General features: G+C 38.7%; 1 long non-coding RNA gene across 1 annotated transcript in view; it reads right to left on the reverse strand.

The window, feature by feature from the left end:
* The window catches only part of LOC145517395 (uncharacterized), a 227,125-nt gene that overhangs the window by 14,964 nt on the left and 192,618 nt on the right, over positions 1 to 19,543 (reverse strand). The window contains exon 4 of the long non-coding RNA XR_014062010.1: positions 607 to 738. This is a non-coding gene — a long non-coding RNA (uncharacterized LOC145517395). The remainder of the gene's footprint in view (positions 1 to 606; positions 739 to 19,543) is intronic.

A 19,543-nucleotide genomic window follows, 5' to 3' on the forward strand; every position in this document is an offset into this window, starting at 1 on the left:
TTTAACATTGTTAACATTTTTAACATTTAATTCTACTGCTTTACAGAATCTAGTATTTCCCATAAGAACTCTGATAATAGTCATTTCATTTAGCAATTAATAATTCTCTTCCATTTGAAGACTCATGTCATTCTTTAGCTGTGAGAAACTATCTACTTTTATTCCTATTATAAATTTCTCTGTTGAATCTGTTCTCTCTTTCTGGAAGGCCCATTATCAAATGTTGAAATTTCTAAAGTTATTCTCTATGTCTTTAAACTTTAGTTCATGTTTTCCCTTTATTGTCTTATTTTGCTTGTGTGCATGCTAAGTATCTTGAGTCGTGTCCAACTCTGTGTGATCTCATGGACTGTAGCCTGCCAGACTCCTCTGTCCATGGGATTCTCCAAGCAAGAATACTAGAGTGAGTTGCCATTTCCTCTTCTAAGGCATCTTCCTAACTCAGGAATCAAACCTGTGTCTCTTTCATCTCCTGTATTAGCAGGAAGGTTCTTTACCACTAGCTCCACCTAGGAAGCCATTTTATTATTTTATATTATGACATTTCCTGAAATTTTTCTTTCAGTTCTATCAAAATTTTATATTGATAAGCTTAAATATATTTACCAAGAATATTTTATTGTCTATAAGCTTTCTTCTTTATCACATGCTGTTCTTGATTATGGATGCAATGTCTTCTTAAATTATCAAACTGTGCAAAACTCTTTCAGTGGTTTATCTTATTATTTCCTGGAATCACTGTGGAATGAAGAATAATTATTATTACTTTATATTTAAGAAAAAGAAGCTTAGCAAAATTTCTTATGGTCATAAAATCAGTAAATCTAAGTGATAGAATTACAATTCCCCTTCAGGTAGTCTGACTTTACAATTAACAATCTTAGTGACCACATCATAGTGCCTCATCTTCTTCATACAGATTACAGTAGATTGAATAATCTACTTTAATGTCTTTCATGGCAAAAGGGACATTGAAGATGTGATTAAATTAAAGGTATTGAGATGAGGGAGATTATTCTGAATTATCCAGGTAGGCCCAATGTAATCACAATCCTTAAAGATGGAAGAGGGAAACAGAAGAGTCTGTGAAGAAGTACAGGTCAAAGTGATGCAAATGTTGTCTATTAAGATAAAAGAAGGGTTCATAAGCCAAGGAACACAGGTAGTCTCCAGAAACTAGAAAGGGTAGTGACATGTATTCTCCTCTAGAGACCCCAGAAAGAATGCAGCCCTGTCTAACTATTTTGAACTCCTGACCTCCAAAACTATAAAACAATAAATCTGTGCTGCCTTAAGACACTAACTTTGTGGTAATTTATTACAGCAGCATAGGAAACTAATTCATAGATTTTCACATTTTGATTAGATTTATTCCTGGATATTCTAAGTTTTTTGGTTATTTTAAAGGATATCATTTCACCATTTACATTTCTAAACAGAAATATACCCATATAGTATAGTTGCTTTTATATGTTGACTGAATGATAAGTCACCTTCCTTAAATATTTATAGAAACTTTAATAATATTTGGTTGAGTAGAAAATCAAGATGTTTGAAATTAAGCATAATGTCCCTTTATAATTCTCATTTTTTTTTGTTTCTTTGTGTCTTGGAGCTATTTATTGATTTTTTTTTATTCTTTTCATTTGCTAAAATCAGCTGTACAATATTGATAGTGATAATTTCTGATTCTAATGGCAGTTCTCATTTCAAATTTAAATATATTTGATGGGCTTGACTTGCTGATACATTATTAAAGCTATTCATGTTTATCCTCATAAACACATTAAATAAAATAAATAAATAAAACATGTCTGTCATTTCTCTTGTGGTATACTCACTTACTCAGCTTTCTTATATATATACAAGACTTAACGAATTAAAAAGGCTTCCATCTTTTTCATATATAGCTGACCCTTGAGCAAGACAGGAATTAGGGGTAGTAACCCACTGTGGAGTTGAAAATATACGTACAACTTTTGACTTTCCAAAACCTTAGGTACTAATATCCTACAGTTGGCTGGAAGCCTTATCAATAACATGAACTGTCAGTTAACACATATTTTGTATGTTGTATATATTATAAATGGTATTCTTATAATAAAGTAGGCTAAAGAAAAGAAATGTTATTTAAAAAATTCATAAGAAAGAGAAAATATGTTTATAGTACTGTACTTATTGATGTCATAACTTTATGTTGTCTGCTTACAAGATAAACTGTCTGTCAGTACCTTCATCAGTATTGCCTTATATGATAAAAAACACTGTAGATGTTACATGTATTACTACACAAGACATCAAAAATGAAAAGATATTGTGAAAAAGAAGTTGATGTTTATTTACAGGCATAACCATTCATGCATTAATAATAAAGATGCAGCAATATGATTGCTTTAATGTTGCCTAAGGTAATTGATGGACTTCCCTGGTGGCTCAGATGGTAAAGAATCTGCCTGCAACACAGGAGACCCTGTTTTGATCCCTGGGTCAAGAAGGTCCCCTGCAGAAGGGCATGGCTACCCACTCCAGTATTCTTGCCTGGAGAATTCCATGGACAGAGGAGCCTGGCGGGCTACAGTCCGTGGGGTTGCAAACGATTGGACACAACTGAGTGGCTAACAACAATGTAATTGATACAACTGCTTCACAGTAGCCTAACCTACACACTAATAAATGAATTGCTATTAAAATTTTATGGCATAGAGTATCATATTTGTAATACAATATAGAAAACTTTTTTATTTTTTTAAAAACAACTTTTATCTGTGATGATAGGCTGATATGAAGTTTCTGCAATTCAAGAGAGAAAGAGGTATACAGTACTTGTAATTCTTTGAAAGCAAAGTTATAAAACAGTAAAAAAACTAACACATTATTAATTTTATGTTAACTATCACTCACTTTATGTCTATGTAAGGACAGGCTATCCACTTCAATACAAATCTTGCACATGATGTTCTACATAATGGACACTTAGTGATGATGATGAAGATGACACAAAACATCGCATACAGTTTTTGCCAGAGAGTTATTAGATTTTCACAAGACATTCACACACATAAATAACAGATTAAGTGTATGAACTGTGCTGCATGGTGATTATATGTTATTTGTTAACCAGAAGTGGATCATCATAAAGGTCTTCACGTTGAGCAGGCTGAGGAGGAAGGGGAGGGGTTGGTCCAACTGTCTCAGGGATGGTAGAGACGGAAGAAGTGGAGGAGGTGGAAGGGGAGGTAGGACAGGCAGGCTCACTCAGTGTAACTTTACAGAAATATATTGCTATGTCTGACTTTTCACTTTTTCATTTATCTAAAAATATTTCTATATAGGACCAATTCTCTTTCACTGTTTAGTCTCAGTGCTTATATCATAGAAGGGTCCATGTCGTAAAAGAAGTCAAAAGCAGTTGAATAGTCAAAACCTTTCTGTCAGATTCTTTACTGTCAATTTGTTTCCTGGCCCTGCTTATTCAACACATTCGTCCTTGCTGTCTGGCCCTGGTTCAAAAGCACTCATCTCCATCAAGCCGTCTTCTGTTAATTCTTCTGGTGTGGTGTCTATTAGCTGCTGAAGTTCTCCAAGATCTGTATCTTGAAACCCTCTACCTTTTTTGACACATCCACAAGTTGCTTCATCATTTCATTGATTGGTTCTGTAAATCCTGTGAAGTAATGCACAACATCTGGACACAGTTTTCTCCAACGCGTATTTATTCAAGGGGTGTGATAGGGGAAGGAGTTGATGGCTTTCACAGTTTTTTTTTTTCTTTACAACAATGATGGCATCTTTAATGATGTAATCCTTCCAGAATTTCATGATGTCCAGGGTTATCTCCTAAAGCATTAATAATCTGTTCCATAGAGCCTCAAAGGTGTTTACAAGTTCCTGATCTAGATGCTGAAGTAGAGAGATATTGTATTTGGGAGCAAGTAGACCACTATGACTTTGGTGTTGAATTCATGCAGTTCTGGTGGGCAAAGGCATTGTCTCCTCCATCAAAAGAACTTTACAGGCAATCCTTTCCTGGCAAAATACTTCCTGACTTCAGGGACAAAGCATCAGTGGAATCAATCCAAAAAATAAAAATAAAATAGTTCTCATACTCCAGGCTCTCTTGTTGTCCAATCAAAAGACTGGCAGCTGGTGTTTATCTTCTGCCTTTAAGTTTTGGAGGTTAGCAGCTTTATAGAAAAGGTCAGTTCTGACCACAACCTTGACTGCATTTGCAAAAACACAGTTAGTGTTGATGATGTTCAGTCACTCAGCCATGGCTCTTTGTGAACCCATGGACTGTAGCATGCCAGGGTTCCCTGTTCTTCACAATCTCCCGAAGTTTGCTCAAACTCATGTCCATTGAATCAGTGATGCCATCCAACCATCTCGACCTCTGTTGTCCCTTCTCCTGCCTTCAATCTTTCCCAGCATCAGGGTTTTTCCCAAAGAGTCAGTTCTTCCATCAGATGGCTAAAGTATTGGAGCTTCAATTTCAGCATCAGTCCTTCTGGTGAATATTCAGGACTGATTTCCTTTAGGATTGAATGGTTTGATCTCCTTGCAGTCTAAGGGATTCTCAAGAGTCTTCTGCAACACCACAGTTCAAAGGCATCAGTTTTTCAGTGCTTATTCTTCCTTATGGTCCAACTCTTACATCCATACATGACTACTGGAAAAACCATAGCTTTGACTGTACAGATCTTTGTCAGCAAACTAATGTCTCTGCTTTTTAATATGCTGTCTAGGTTGGTCATAGCTTTTCTTCCAAGGAGTAAGCGTCTTTTAATTTCATGGCTGCAGTCACCATCTGCAGTGATTTTGGAGCCCAAAAAAATAAAGCCTGCCACTATTTCCATTGTTTTACCATCTATTTGTCATGAACTTATGGGACCGAATACCATGACCTTAGTTTCTTGAATGCTGAGTTTTAAGCCAGGTTTTTCACTCTCCTCTTTCACCTTCATCAAGAGGCCCTTTAATTCCTTTTGACTTACTGACATGAGGGTGGTGTCATCCGCATATCTGAAGTTATTGATATTTCTCCTGGCAATCTTGATTCCAGCTTGAGTTTCATCCAGCCCAGCATTTGGCATGATGTACTCTGCATATAAGTTAAATAAACAGGGTGACAATATACAGCCTTGACATACTCCTTTCCCAATTTGCAACAAGTCTGTTTTTCTGTGTCCAGTTCTAACTGTTGTTTCTTGACCTGCATACAGATTTCTCGGGAGGCAGGTCAGGTGGTCTGGTGTTCCAATCTCTTTAAGAATTTTCCCCAGTTTGCTCTGATCTACACAGTCAAAGGATTTAGCATAGTCAGTGAAGAAGAAGTAGATGTTTTCCTGAGACTCTCTTGCTTTATCTATGATCCAACAGATGTTGGCAATTTGATCTCTTATTCCTCTGCCCTTTCTAAATACAGCTTATATATCTGGAAGTCCTCAGTTCACATACTGTTGAAGCGTAGCTTGGAGGATTTTGAGCATAACCTAGGTAGCATGTGAAATGATCATTCTTTGGCATTGCCCTTCTTTCAGATTGGGATGAAAACTGACTTTTTCAGTCTGGTGGCCACTGCTGAGTTTTCCAAATTTGCTGGCATAATGAGTGCAGCACTTTAACAGCATCATCTTTTAGGATTTGAAATAGCTCAGCTGGAATTCCATCACCTCCATTAGCTTTGTTCATAGTGATGCTTCCTAAGCACAAAACAGTAGAATTAACCTGTCCTTTCCTGCTTTAAATCTTAGGGTTCTCTTCTCTACTTTACTAATAAATGTCCTTTGTGGCATCTTTTCCCAAAGTAAAGCACTTTTGTCTGCATTAAAAGCCTATCTGGCAGATATTCTTTCTCCTCACTGATTTTCTTAATGGCATCTGGAAATTCTCTGCTGTCTCTTCATCAACAGAAGCTGCTTTTCTTGTTATCCTGATGATATTTTAGGCCAAACATCTTTCTGAAATTATCAAACCATCCTTTGTTGGCATTAACTTCTCCAGCTTTAGATTCTTCACATTCCTTTTGCTCTAAGGTGTCATAAAGTGACTTTGATTTTCTTTGAATCATGTTAGAGCCTTTATATACACCTTTCTTAAAAGAATCCTACACTCACATAAAAACTGCATTTTCAATTGAGATAAAAACTTATTTCACAAAGAGTGCCAGGTTCTCATGCTTGCTGGCGTAAGTGCAGCAACAGTTTCACAAATTTCCTTTTCTTTTTCCTTTATAGTAGTCCCTATACTGGATTCGTTTATCTTGAAATGGTGGCACTCGCAGCTGCAGACCCCAACCCATCATATACATCAAGTAGTTCAACGTCTCCTGTAACGTCAATGACTTTTCACTGCTTCCTGGGAGCTCTTCCACCATCATTAGTAGCGCTCCGTGGGTCCCATGGTGCTATTCAAGGTTTACAATATTACATTAAACATGAAGAAAAGTGTGCAAGGATGGCAAGAGGTCACATTTTACTGTGATACACAGCCTATGGGAGAGATGAACTGCTCATGTGGAGGTGATGACTATTACATGCATTTCAAGTGGATCCTCATGACAACTGAACTCAGCACGCTAGTAACACAGGTGACTAGGAAGTTACTACAGGAGGACAGTGTGCCCTATGCAAATTTAGCCAGGTGTGATTTGATATCACATCTTTATACTTTTTGTAATGGAACCTGAGAAAACGAAAAATGATCTCCAGGTATGAGTGGTTCTGTGAAGAGGCCACTTGGGCAAAAGTTACTTTTAGAAAATGGTTTCTCCATAAAACCACGGATCTGTCATAGTGCAAATTCACAGCAGGTGCTCAAAAACAAGACTGAATGAAGACTTACATAGGCATTTCTCCAGACATACAGATGGCCAACAGGCACATGAAAAGGTGCTCAATATCACTAATTATTAGAGAAATGTAAATCAAAACTACAATAAGATATCACCCATTGTGGGTGATATATGGTAATATATGGTAATAATAAATGGTCATTATTTAAAAGTCTACAAAAAATAAATGCTGGACACAGTGTGGAAAAAAGGGAACCTTCCTACACTGTCGGTGGGAAAGTAAATTGATGCGAACAGTATGGAGGTTCCTTAAGATACTAAAAATAGAGCTACCATAGGATTCAGCAATTCCATTCCTGGGTGTATATCTAGAGAAACCATAGTTCAAAAGGGTACATGCACCAGAGTGTTCACTGCAGCACTCTTCACGATTGCCATGACATGGGAGCAACAGAAACATCCATCAATAGAGAAATGGATAAAGAAGATGTGGTACATTTATACAAAGGAATATTATACTCAGCCATTAAAAAGAATGAAATAATGCCATTTATAGCAACATGGGTGGATCAAAAGATCATCATACTAAGTATGTCAAATAGAAAATGACCAATATCATAGGATATTGTTTATATGTGAAATCTTTTTTAAAAAATGATACAGTTGAACCTATTTACAAAATAGAAACAGGCTCACAAAGTTAGAGAATGAATTTATGGTTCAGTTCAGTTCAGTTCAGTCGCTCAGTCGTGTCCGACTCTTTGCGATCGCATGGACTGCAGCACGCCAGGCCTCCCTGTCCATCACCAACTCCCGGAGTTTACTCAAACTCGTGTCTATTGATTCGGTGATGCCATCCAGCCATCTCGTCCTCTGTTGTCTCCTTCTCCTCCTTCCTTCTATCTTTTCCAGCATCAGGGTCTTTTCAAATGGGTCAGTTCTTTGCATCAGGTGGCCAAAGTATTGGAGTTTCAGCTTCAACATCAGTCCTTCCAATGAACACCCAGGATTGATCTCCTTTAGGATGAACTGGTTGGATCTCCTTGCAGTCCAAGGGACTCTCGAGGCTTCTCCAACACCACAGTTCAAAAGCATCAATTCTTCAGCGCTCAGTTTTCTTTATAATTTTGGTTACTAGAGGAGAAATCTGGGGTGAGGGAGGATAGATTGGGAGTTTGGTATTGACATGTAAACACTGCTATGTTTAAAATAGATAACCAATAAAGACCTACTATATAGCATATTGAACTCTGCCCAGTACTCTGTAATAAACTAAATGGGAAAAGAATTTCATAAAGAATAGTTACACGTATATGTATAACTGAATCACTTTGTTGTACACTTGAAACTAACCCAACAAGGTTAATCAAATATACTCCAATATAAAATAAAAATTAAAAAAAGAAAAAAATTCCTGTGTAAAAATGAAATATATCATGTCTTTTTGTGGGCTTATTTTTTTCCCAGCTGTGAGTGGTATTATGTACATTCTATGTTTGTAGGTTTAAATTTTGATAACTTTTGATAATAGATTTGTGTATATTGATAGCTGATAAAATACACGAGTTTCTACATCCATTTTACACATTCACAACACACAGTTTTTCTCAATTTTTTCATTATTTCTAGGTTATATAGTTTGCAAATTTCTTCAAATTATCTCAAAAAAATTTTTCCAATATGTTTGTTGAATAAAAAATCATGTATGTATGGACCCATGAAGTTCAAACCCATGTGGTTCAAAGATCAATTGTAATATAAATTAACAATTTCTTACCTTTGGTAAGAATTGTTCTTAAAATCTTCTGGGCCAGGTACTGTTTTTTTCTTTTCTTTTTGTTTTAATTAGTTTTTTCTTTATTTATTTTTAATTGAAGGATAATTGCTTTACAACATTGCGTTGGTTTCTGCCATACATCAACATGAATCACCCATAGGTATACATATGTCCCTTCCTTCTTGAACTTCCCTCCCACCTTCCCCCCATCCCACCCCTCTAGGTTGTTACAGAGCACTGGTTTGAGTTCCCTGAGACATACAGCAAATTCCCACTGGCCATCTACTTTATATATGAAAGTGAAAGTGTTAGTCATTCAGCCCTGTCTGACTCTGTGACCCCATCGACTCTAGCCCACCAGGCTCCTCTGCTCAAGGGATTCTCCAGACAAGAATACTGAAATGAGTTGCTATTTCCTTCTCCAGGGGATCTTCCTGACCCAGGGATCAAACCCAGGTCTCCTGCACTGCAGGCAGATTCTTTATCATCTGAGCCACCAAGGAAGTCCATTTTACCTATGGTAGTGTATATGCTTGCATGTTACTCTCTCCAGTCCTCCCACCTTCACCTTCCTCTCCTCAACCCCGTGTCCATAAGTTTGTTCCATAGTCTGCCTCTTCATTGCTGCCCCACAAATAGGTTCATCAGTACCATCTTTCTAGATTCCATATGTATGATTTAATATACAATATTTGCTTTCTCTTTCTGACTTACTTCATTCTGTACAATAGGCTTTAGGTTCCTACACCTCATTAGAACTAACTCAAATGGGTTTGCCTTTATGACTGAGCAGTATTCCACAGGTTCTTTATCCATTCACCAGTCAGTGGACATCTAGGTTCCTTCCATTTCCGAGCTATTATAAATAGTCCTGCAAAGAACATTGCGGCACATGGGTCTTTTTCAGTTTTGGTTTCCTCAGGGTATATGGCTAGTAGTGGGGTTCTGTGTCATATGGTAATTTTATTCCTAGTTTTTTAAGAAATCTCCATAGTGTCTTCTGCAGTGGTTGTATTCATTTACATCCCCACCAACAGTGCAAGAGGATTCCCTTTTCTCCACACCCTTTCCAGCATTTACTGTTTGCAGATTTTTTGATGATGTCCATTCTGGCCAGTGTGATGTGATATTTCACTGCAGTTTTGATTTGCATTTCTCTAATAAAGAGCAATGTTGAGCATCTTTTTGTGTGTTTGTTAGCCATCTGTATGTCCTCTTTAGAGAAATGTCTGTTTGGGTATTTTGCCCACTTTTTGATTGGGTTGTTTGTTTTCGTGGTATTGACTTATAGGAGATGCGTGTATATTTTGGAAACTAATCCTTTGTCAGTTGTTTAATTTGCTATTATTTTCTCCCATTCTGAGGGAGTTGCCTTTTCACATTGTTTATAGTTTCCTATGCTGCACAAAAGCTTTTAAGTTCAATTCAGTCTCACTTGTTTATTTTTGTTTTTATTTCCATTACTCTAGAAGGTCTGTCATAGAGGATCTTGCTGTGGTTTATGTCAAAGAGTCCTCTGCCTGTTTTCCTCTAAGAGTTATACAGTTTCTGGCCTCACATTTAGGTCTTTAATCCATTTTGACTTTATCTTTGTGTATGGTGTTAGGAAGTGTTGTAATTTTTTTTTAATTAGTTAGTGTTCTATTTTTTAACTTTACAACATTGTATTTGTTCTGTCATACATTGACATGAATTTACGACGCTGTCCAGTTCTCCCAGCACAACCTATTGAAGAGACTCTTTTCCCCATTGTATATTCTTGCCTCCTTTGTCAAAGATAAGTTTAGGCCAACTTCTTTTTACATGGATACAATTCTGACTACCTTTTTCAATATCCCTATAAAAAACCATTTCTAATAAGAAGTATCAATGCTTCTAAATTCATTTGGGTAACATTTTTCTTAGAAAATATTCCATTTCATATAGATTTTCTTATTTCTTGGCACAGCATTGAACATAATGGTGGTTGAATAACTCCAAGGGGAAGTCATTTAATATATTTAATATGATTTAAAATTTATTAGTTTAAATATATAAAATAGTCTCTTGGTACTGTGATCACCAAGAAACAGAAGAATTAGCATTTTGATCACATTATGTTAATATGCTAAAATTACCACAACAGACTGCAATAAAGATATTGAGAGTATGAATCTAATCACTGAAAACAAGCAAAATAATATGTTTAAAATAATACTTTTTCAGAATTACTTTTTTTGCAATATGAACAAGAATATCTTTAAATATTTTGAAAAAGGATAAGCATACTGGTTTTTATTTTTAAATGAAAGATGTATCTTTTCTAACCAGTATTTTCATATTTAAACACAAGCAATACAATTTCCATATTGATATCTGCTCCTACATGTCTATTTTTTTGAGATCATGTTTGCCAAACTATAAGCGTCTTGGTATCAAACAGTTATGTCCTAATACATAGAAAAGTGTCCAGAGCATAAGCACATAGGATTACAGTTAAACGAATGAATAAAAAAAATATGTGGAGATCACCAGAGCAAGTGGTATTTATTCATCATTTCACTGTGCCCTACTTTCTTATATCAAATGAAAACTGATCTGTGATAGGAAACAAGTGGAGAGGGAGCTCTCCAAAGTATGGTCTTTAGTTACTATTTATTGAAAGGATACCTTTGGTTAATTCAATTGTGTATTTAAATAAACTATTCCATAAAAAAGTCAAGTTTAAAGGAGATTTAACTTTGTCATTAACTTGCTTCATGAGTTTCAATATGGCACAGGTTACTCTTCTATGTCCTTCTTGGAGGCAGGCGAAACTGTTACAAATATTTAGATACATCAGGAAACTAGGCATCTTCTCCACCCCTGCACTTAGAACTCAGCATTTATATGACATAAGACTAAGTGTTTTCAGGTAAATGACCACATCAGAGTCTATTCTCATCATATCCCACTGAAGACATGATTTCCTAATTTTCTTCTTACCAGCTAAAAAATCCTCCATTCTGAAGTCTTACATGTAGGGAAGTGCAACCAACTGTCCCTTCTTTTTAGATCTGCCATGCCCTGTAATCCTCTCTGGCTCCTTCTTTCATTTGCATTGCCTTAATCACAGCATCCCCATCCCTGCGAATGTTAACACAGGCTTCAATTTCATCTAACGCCTGTCATTCCACCCTAAGTGGATGGTCCAGAAATCAATAATTTCCTGCTTAAAAAACTCTTGGCCATTCCCCTTTGGCAAGATTGAGGTAGGAGAACCCAATAGCCTATCCTACAAGGCGTTTTTCAATCTAGATATGACCCAACTTTCCAGGGTCATTTCTTGCCCTCTCCTTGCCATAAACACACTTCACTGACCTTGTAGCCAGATTCTCAGCTGTCTGAATACTCCAAGTCTCTTCACTTCTGCCTGCCTTAGAAGGCTCTGATTACACAACCCCATTTGTCAGACTTTCATCATTCAAGCTCCAAATTTAACTCTTACTTTTTCTGTGAAACTCTATTAAATCCACCCTCTGACCATGTCTGAATGAATCTCTCTTTCCTCAACCAGAAAACATAATACAATAATATTATTTTTCTTTATTTATTGCCTTATTGCATCCACTCTCCTATTACACATTGAAATGGAAGCATTTCAAGTTCAGAGACCAGGTCTTACTCATCCTTGTAATTGGCGGCTTATACAATGCCTAATATACAGAGGTGATCCAATAAACACATGCTGTTGGGTACTGTTAATTCATGTTATGTATAACAGAGGACACGACTGAGCGACTTTACTTTCACTTTTCACTTTCATGCACTGGAGAAGGAAATGGCAATCCACTCCAGTATTCTTGCCTGGAGAATCCCAGGGACGGCGGAGCTTGGTGGGCTGCCGTCTATGGGGTCGCACAGAGTCGGACACGACTGAAGCGACTTAGCAGCAGCAGCAGCAGCATAACAGAGGTAGGGGAAAGAGAAACAACCCAAAGTTGCCACTAAAACAAAACAGACATCTCCTCTGAAATGTCTAGTTTAGATTACCTCTGGTTTCATTAGCCAATCTTTTCCCCAGTGGGGCTCAGCATTGAAACAGTGGCTCGTGGGGAGTCAGAGAACAGCGAGTCTTGGAACCAGGCAACCCCAGAGGATCTGGAGACAAAGCGTGCCTGGGGAAGTGTTGGGTGGGGGCAGGGAAGAGGGATGGCCCGGGTCCACCTACCCTCTGCCACATCAGCTCCTGGGACCAAACTACTCCTCTCCTCCCAGCCCCCACTGTGCTGAACTCGACTTCAGTGAATCCAAAACTGTGTCAGAGTTGACCATATGTGAAAATGGTGAGCTGTTCTTCATCGTTTGAGTCTCCATTATTTTAAAAAAATAAAAATATAAACTAGTCTCAATAACAAGGAGATCCAAGATAAGATAAATGATGAAGGAGAGAGCAGGATTCACAATCTGCTCCTTTGAGAGTCATAATTTATGTGTGGTGGGAGGTGGAGGTGGGTCCACCTCAACCTGCAATCAGCTGTGACGAGAAAGACCACAACGGTCATAATGTAAAAACTACTACACTCGAGTTTCCCCTCACCGTGCCAGGTTCACACACACACACACACACACACACACACATATTTTCTCATGGCCCCTGTCCTTGTCAGCTCAGACTGACATATAAAATACAATAGCTTGGACAGCCTAAACAATAGAAATTATTTCTCACAGTCCTGCTGGCTAGAAGTTCAAGATCAAGGTGTTGGCAGGGTAGGTCACATCTCTCAGCTCATAGCTGGGTGCCATCTTGCTATATGCTCAGTGACTTCCTTGTGTGCTGAGGGAAAGGAGAGAGAGAGAGAGAGAAACGATGTGGGATGGGAGGGTTGCTTTAGTGTGTGTTAGCAGAGCACCAATCCCATCATGCAGGCCCCACCCTACTGACCTCCTAACCCCAATTACCTCCCAAAGGCACCCTCTCCAACTACCATAACACTGAGGGAGGGTCCTTCACACAGGAATTTTGAACACAACTATTCAGATCATAATGGCCCCCAACCCGTAAGATAAAGAGCATCCAACGCTTTGCATGGCTCGAGCTCTATAAATCATGTCCTCTTCTCTGGAAAGTTCTGCCACTAGTGAGAGGACATCCTTACTGTGTGGTTATATAATAAAAGATGATACACTATCCATCGTTCTTCTCATACTCCTTATTGTCTCCCTTCGACTTACTACTGCTTCTCAGACTTGTCACACTGATGCACACGTCTCCTTCACATCAAACAATACCACTTCCAGTACCTAGTTTCCACGCAGTCCATCTGCTGCTGTTGTTTACAATTACCAGCATGCTGGTTCCAGCGATGCTTTTCAGGGGCTATTTCCATCCTTAAAAAAAAAAAAAAAAAAGCTAAATGTTTGCAAAAACTCTTCATGCAAATGTAGAAAAAGTTCACCTGAGGCAGGATGCATCCTTTTCTTGGGCATGATACAAATGCACAGTACTCCTAGCTGTTAAAACACAAGACATCAAAACAATCTTACATGAAACAAAATTGATTGTTACAGAAATTCTACTGGGAACATATTTTTATGGAAGTTTTAAATTCCCTTAAAGCAGAAAGTTAACTTCTGCTTGGTTTACTTTCAGAAAAGGAGAAAAAACTTAACTCCTGTAACCAGCTTAGAAGAGACAAGATAGAAAGGAAATTATTGAAAACAGGGAAGAACAGAAGTGCATCCCTTTGAACTAAGTAAAGGAACAAATCTTATAGTCCTGTGACATGAAAAGAAAAATCCATCACTGACAAAAGAGACTGTCTGAGGACACTAATCTCCTTTGAAAATATGGAGAAACAGCTCAGAATAACAATGATGGCCACTGCAACAACTACAATTTGTGCATTATAAAAGGTATGTTTTTAATAAGTTCTTACACTGATATATATCTTCGTTAGAAAGAGCCTATTTCTCCCCAGATCATTTTTCATGTACTTCTCCCTGAATCACTTCAGTTCAGTCACTCAATCGTGTCCGACTCTTTGCAACCCCATGAACAACAGCACAGCAGGCCTCCCTGTCCATCACCAACTCCCAGAGTCTACCTAAACCCATGTTCATCGAGTCGGTGATGCCATCCAACGATCTCATCCTCTGTCGTCCCCTTCTCCTCCTGCCCCCAATCCTTCCCAGCATTACGGTCTTTTCCAATGAGTCAAATCTTCGCATCAAGTGGCCAAAGTATTGGAGTTTCAGCTTCAACATCAGTCCTTCCAATGAACAACCAGGACTGATCTCCTTTAGGATGGACTAGTTGGATCTTCTTGCAGTTCAAAGGACTCTCAAGAGTCTTCTCCAACACCACAGTTCAAAAGCATCAACTCTTTGGTGCTCAGCTTTCTTCACCGTCCAACTCTCACATTCATACATGACCACTGGAAAAACCATAGCCTTGACTAGATGGACCTTTGTTGGCAAAGTAATGTCCCTGTTTCTAAATATGCTATCTAGGTTGATCATAACCTTCCTTCTAAGGAGTAAGCGACCTTTAATTTCATGGCTGCAATCACCATCTGCAGTGATTTTGGAGCTCAAAAAATAAAGTCTGACACTGTTCCCACTGTTTCTCCATCTATTTCCAATGAAGTGATGGGACCAGATGCCATGATCTTAGTTTTCTGAACGTTGAGCTTTAAGCAAACTTTCTCACTCTCCTCTTTCACTTTCATCAAGAGGCTCTTTAGTTCTTCTTCACTTTCTGCCATAAGGGTGGTGTCATCTGCGTATCTGAGGTTATTGATATTTCTCCCAGCAATCTTGATTCCAGCTTGTGTTTCTTCCAGCCCAGCGCTTCTCATGATGTACTCTGCATATAAGTTAAATAAACAGGGTGACAATATACAGCCTTGACGTACTCCTTTTCCTATTTGGAACCAGTCTGTTGTTCCATGTCCAGTTCTAACTGTTGCTTCCTGACCTGCATACAGGTTTCTCAAGAGACAGACCAGAAGGTCTGGTATTCCCATCTCTTTCAGAATTTTCCACAGTTTATTGTGATCCACACAGTCAAAGACTTTGGCGTAGTCAATAAAGCAGAAATAGATATTTTTCTGGAACTCTCTTGCTTTTTCGATGATCCAGCAGATGTTGGCAATTTGATCTCTGGTTCCTCTGCCTTTTCTAAAACCCTCCTTTTTCTAGAAAAATAGCAATGTCCATATTAATTGTATAAAATGGATCCAAATAAAAAACAAATTGTGCAATGTAGCTGTAATAACTGTTCCTGTCAATTCAACTACACTTGACTTTGGAGGGAAAGTTAGGTATTATATCCCTGAGAACACTCATTCAAGCTTAAAAAGCTGACTGTGGAAGTGACAACACAGAGAGGGAGATGGAAGGAATGACAGCTGTTTGTGCCACCAATATGAATACTGGGTGATTCACAGTTCAGAAAGTGCTGCCCACCTCCCAGGAGAGTCATGAGCCATGGAATGGCTTCCCTTTGACAAGAAACCACCCTTGCTGGGCAAAAGTCACAACCTTTATTTCAAGAAGTGAAGTCACTAAAAGTCACTGTGGCTACCTCTCTAATCTATGACAGGTACATCCAAATGTGGGTCAGCTCCCAGGGGACCCCTGGGGGCTTCAGACATTTGTTCTGCTAGAGACATTATTCAAACCACTTTAGGTTCATCCACCTCACAGGAACTCACTCAAATTCATTCTTTTTAATGGTTAAATAATATTCCATTGTATATATGTACCCAGGGGTGGGATGGATGGAGAGGAGGAAGGCTCAAGAGGAAGATGATATATGTATAATTACAGAAATCATAAACATTGTTAAGCAATTTTGTAAAGCAGCATTGTGAAGCAATTTTCCTCCAATTAAAAATAAATTTAAAAAATTTAGGATAAAATGGGGCAATTTATTTCAAATGAGGAGGAGAACAGATGGGACACAGCATCTGGGGGACATCAAGGCCTATGTGGGCAGCTGGGGGGAGCAGGCAGGAGAAGCTGGCAGTCGGGGGTTGGGAGGTGGCACCAGGATGCACTATTGGACCTGAGCAACGTGAAAGAGAGTTTGGAACTTATCCTCAGTTTGATGGGAAAACATTAAAATTTTTTAATCAGGGCAGTGATGAATTTGTAATCTATCTGTGGCAGGGAAGAGAAGGAGCAATAAGTAGAAAAGAAAAAGCAAAAAGAATGTAAAACAATAGATCTCTCATTATTCTTTCAAACATTGAAGATATGAGATTAGGAGACTCTGACTCCAGCATTTCTCCACAAATAATTGCGTCTACTTAAAGAAAAATCACTTTTCACTTTCATGCATTGGAGATGGAAATGGCAACCCACCCCAGTATTCTTGCCTGGAGAATCCCAGGGATGGAGGAGCCTGGTGGGCTGCCGTGTATGGGGTCGCACAGAGTTGGACATGACTGAAGCGACTTAACAGCATCAGCAGCAAAGAAAAATTAAGAAAAATTTAAGTGAATAAATATAGTGCTGGTTTAAGCTTATAATATAATTTGGCCCCAGTTTTTCTGCAATTCAGAGTATCCATCTGTTCACTTATTCCACCATTGTTTACTGACATGTGCTGCGAGTACAGTCCCAGGCTAAGCAACAGAAACTCAAGATGCATGTACCTGAATGTACAGTAGAGTTCACCAGTGTCAATACACAAAACTGTCATCCAGGTCACAAATATGAACACTGTCTCACAGAGGTTCAGTTCAGTTCAGTCGCTCAGTCGTGTCCGACTCTTTGTGACCCCAAGAATTGCAGCACGCCAGGCCTCTCTGTCCATCACCAACTCCCGGAGTCTACCCAAACCCATGTCCATCGAGTTGGTGAGGCCATCCACCATCTCATCCTCTGTCGTCCCCTTCTCCTTCTGCCCCCGATCCTACCCAGCATTAGGGTCTTTTGCAATGAGTCAATTTTTCACATGAGGTGGCCAAAGTATTGGAGTTTCAGCTTTAACATCAGTCTTTCCAATGAACACCCAGGATTGATCTCTTTTAGGATGGATTGATTGGATCTCCTTGCAGTCCAAGGGACTCTCAAGAGTCTTCTCCAACACCACACTTCAAAACCATCAATTCTTCGGCACCCAGCTTTCTTCACCGTCCAACTCTCACATCCATACATGACCACTGGAAAAAACATAGCCTTGACTAGACGGACTTTTGTTGGCAAAGTAATGTCTCTGCTTTTAAATATGCTATCTAGGTTGGCCATAACCTTCCTTCCAAGGAGCAGGCGTCTTTCAATTTCATGGCTGCAATCACCATCAGCAGTGATTTTGGAGCCCAAAAAAATAAAGTCTGACACTGTTTCTACTGTTTCCCCATCTATTTCCCATGAAGTGATGGGACCAGATGTCATGATCTTAGTTTTCTGAACGTTGAGCTTTAAGCAAACTTTCTCACTCTCCTCTTTCACTTTCAAGAGGTTTCTTAGTTCTTCTTCACTTTCTGCCATAAGGGTGATGTCATCAGCATATCTGAGGTTATTGATATTTCTCCCGGCAATCTTGATTCCAGCTTATGTTTCTTCCAGCCCAACGTTTCTCATGATGTACTCTGCATATAAGTTAAATAAACAGGGTGACAATATACAGCCTTGACGTACTCCTTTTCCTATTTGGAACCAGTCTGTTGTTCCATGTCCAGTTCTAACTGTTGCTTCCTGACCTGCATACAGGTTTCTCAAGAGACAGACCAGAAGGTCTGGTATTCCCATCTCTTTCAGAATTTTCCACAGTTTATTGTGATCCACACAGTCAAAGGCTTTGGCATAGTCAATAAAGCAGAAATAGATGTTTTTCTGGAACTCTCTTGCTTTTTCGATGATCCAGCGGATACTGGCAATTTGATCTCTGGTTCCTCTGCCTTTTCTAAAACCAGCTTGAACATCTGGAAGTTCACGGTTCACTTATTGCTGAAGCCTAGCTTGGAGAATTTTGAGCATTACTTTACTAGCATGTGAGATGAGTGCAATTGTGCGGTAGTTTAATCATTCTTTGACATTGCCTTTCTTTGGGATTGGAACGAAAACTGATCTTTTCCAGTCCTGTGGCCACTGCTGAGTTTTCCAAATTTGCTGGCATATCGAGTGCAGCACTTTCACAGCATCATCTTCCAGGATTTGAAATAGCTCAACTGGAATTCCATCACCTCCACTAGCTTTGTTCATAGTGATGCTTTCTAAGGCCCACTTGACTTCACATTCCAGGATGTCTGGCTCTAGGTGAGTGGTCACACCATCATGATTATCTGGGTCGTGAAGATCTTTTTTGTACTGTTCTTCTGTGTATTCTTGCCACCTCTTCTTAATATCTTCTGCTTCTCTTAGGTCCATACCATTTCTGTCCTTTATCGAGCCCATCTTTGCATGAAATGTTCCTTTGGTATCTCTAATTTTCTTGAAGAGATCTCTAGTCTTTCCCAATCTGTTGTTTTCCTCTATTTCTTTGCACTGATCGCTGAGGAAGGCTTTCTTATCTCTCCTTGCTCTTCTTTGGAACTTTGCATTCAGATGGGAATATCTTTCCTTTTCTCCTTTGCTTTTTGCTTCTCTTCTCTTCCCACCTATCTGTAAGGCCTTCTCAGACAGCCATTTTGCTTTTTTGCATTTCTTTTCCATGGGGATTTTCTTGATCCCTGTCTTCTATACAATGTCACGAACCTCTGTCCATAGTTCATCAGGCACTCTGTCTATCAGATCTAGTCCCTTAAATCTATTTGTCACATCTACTGTATACTCATAAGGGATTTGATCTAGGTCATACCTGAATGGACTAGTGGTTTTCCCTACTTTCTTCAATTTAAGTCTGAATTTGGCAATAAGCAGTTCATGATCTGAGCCACAGTCTGCTCCCGGTCTTATTTTTGCTGACTGTATAGGGCTTCTCCATCTTTGGCTGCAAAGAATATAATCAATCTGATTTTGGTGTTGACCATCTGGTGATGTCCACGTGTAGAGTCTTCTCTTGT

Source organism: Giraffa tippelskirchi, chromosome 8, assembly GCF_054371585.1.
Source record: "Giraffa tippelskirchi isolate mGirTip1 chromosome 8, T2T-mGirTip1v1.2.pri, whole genome shotgun sequence".
NCBI lineage: Eukaryota > Metazoa > Chordata > Mammalia > Artiodactyla > Giraffidae > Giraffa > Giraffa tippelskirchi.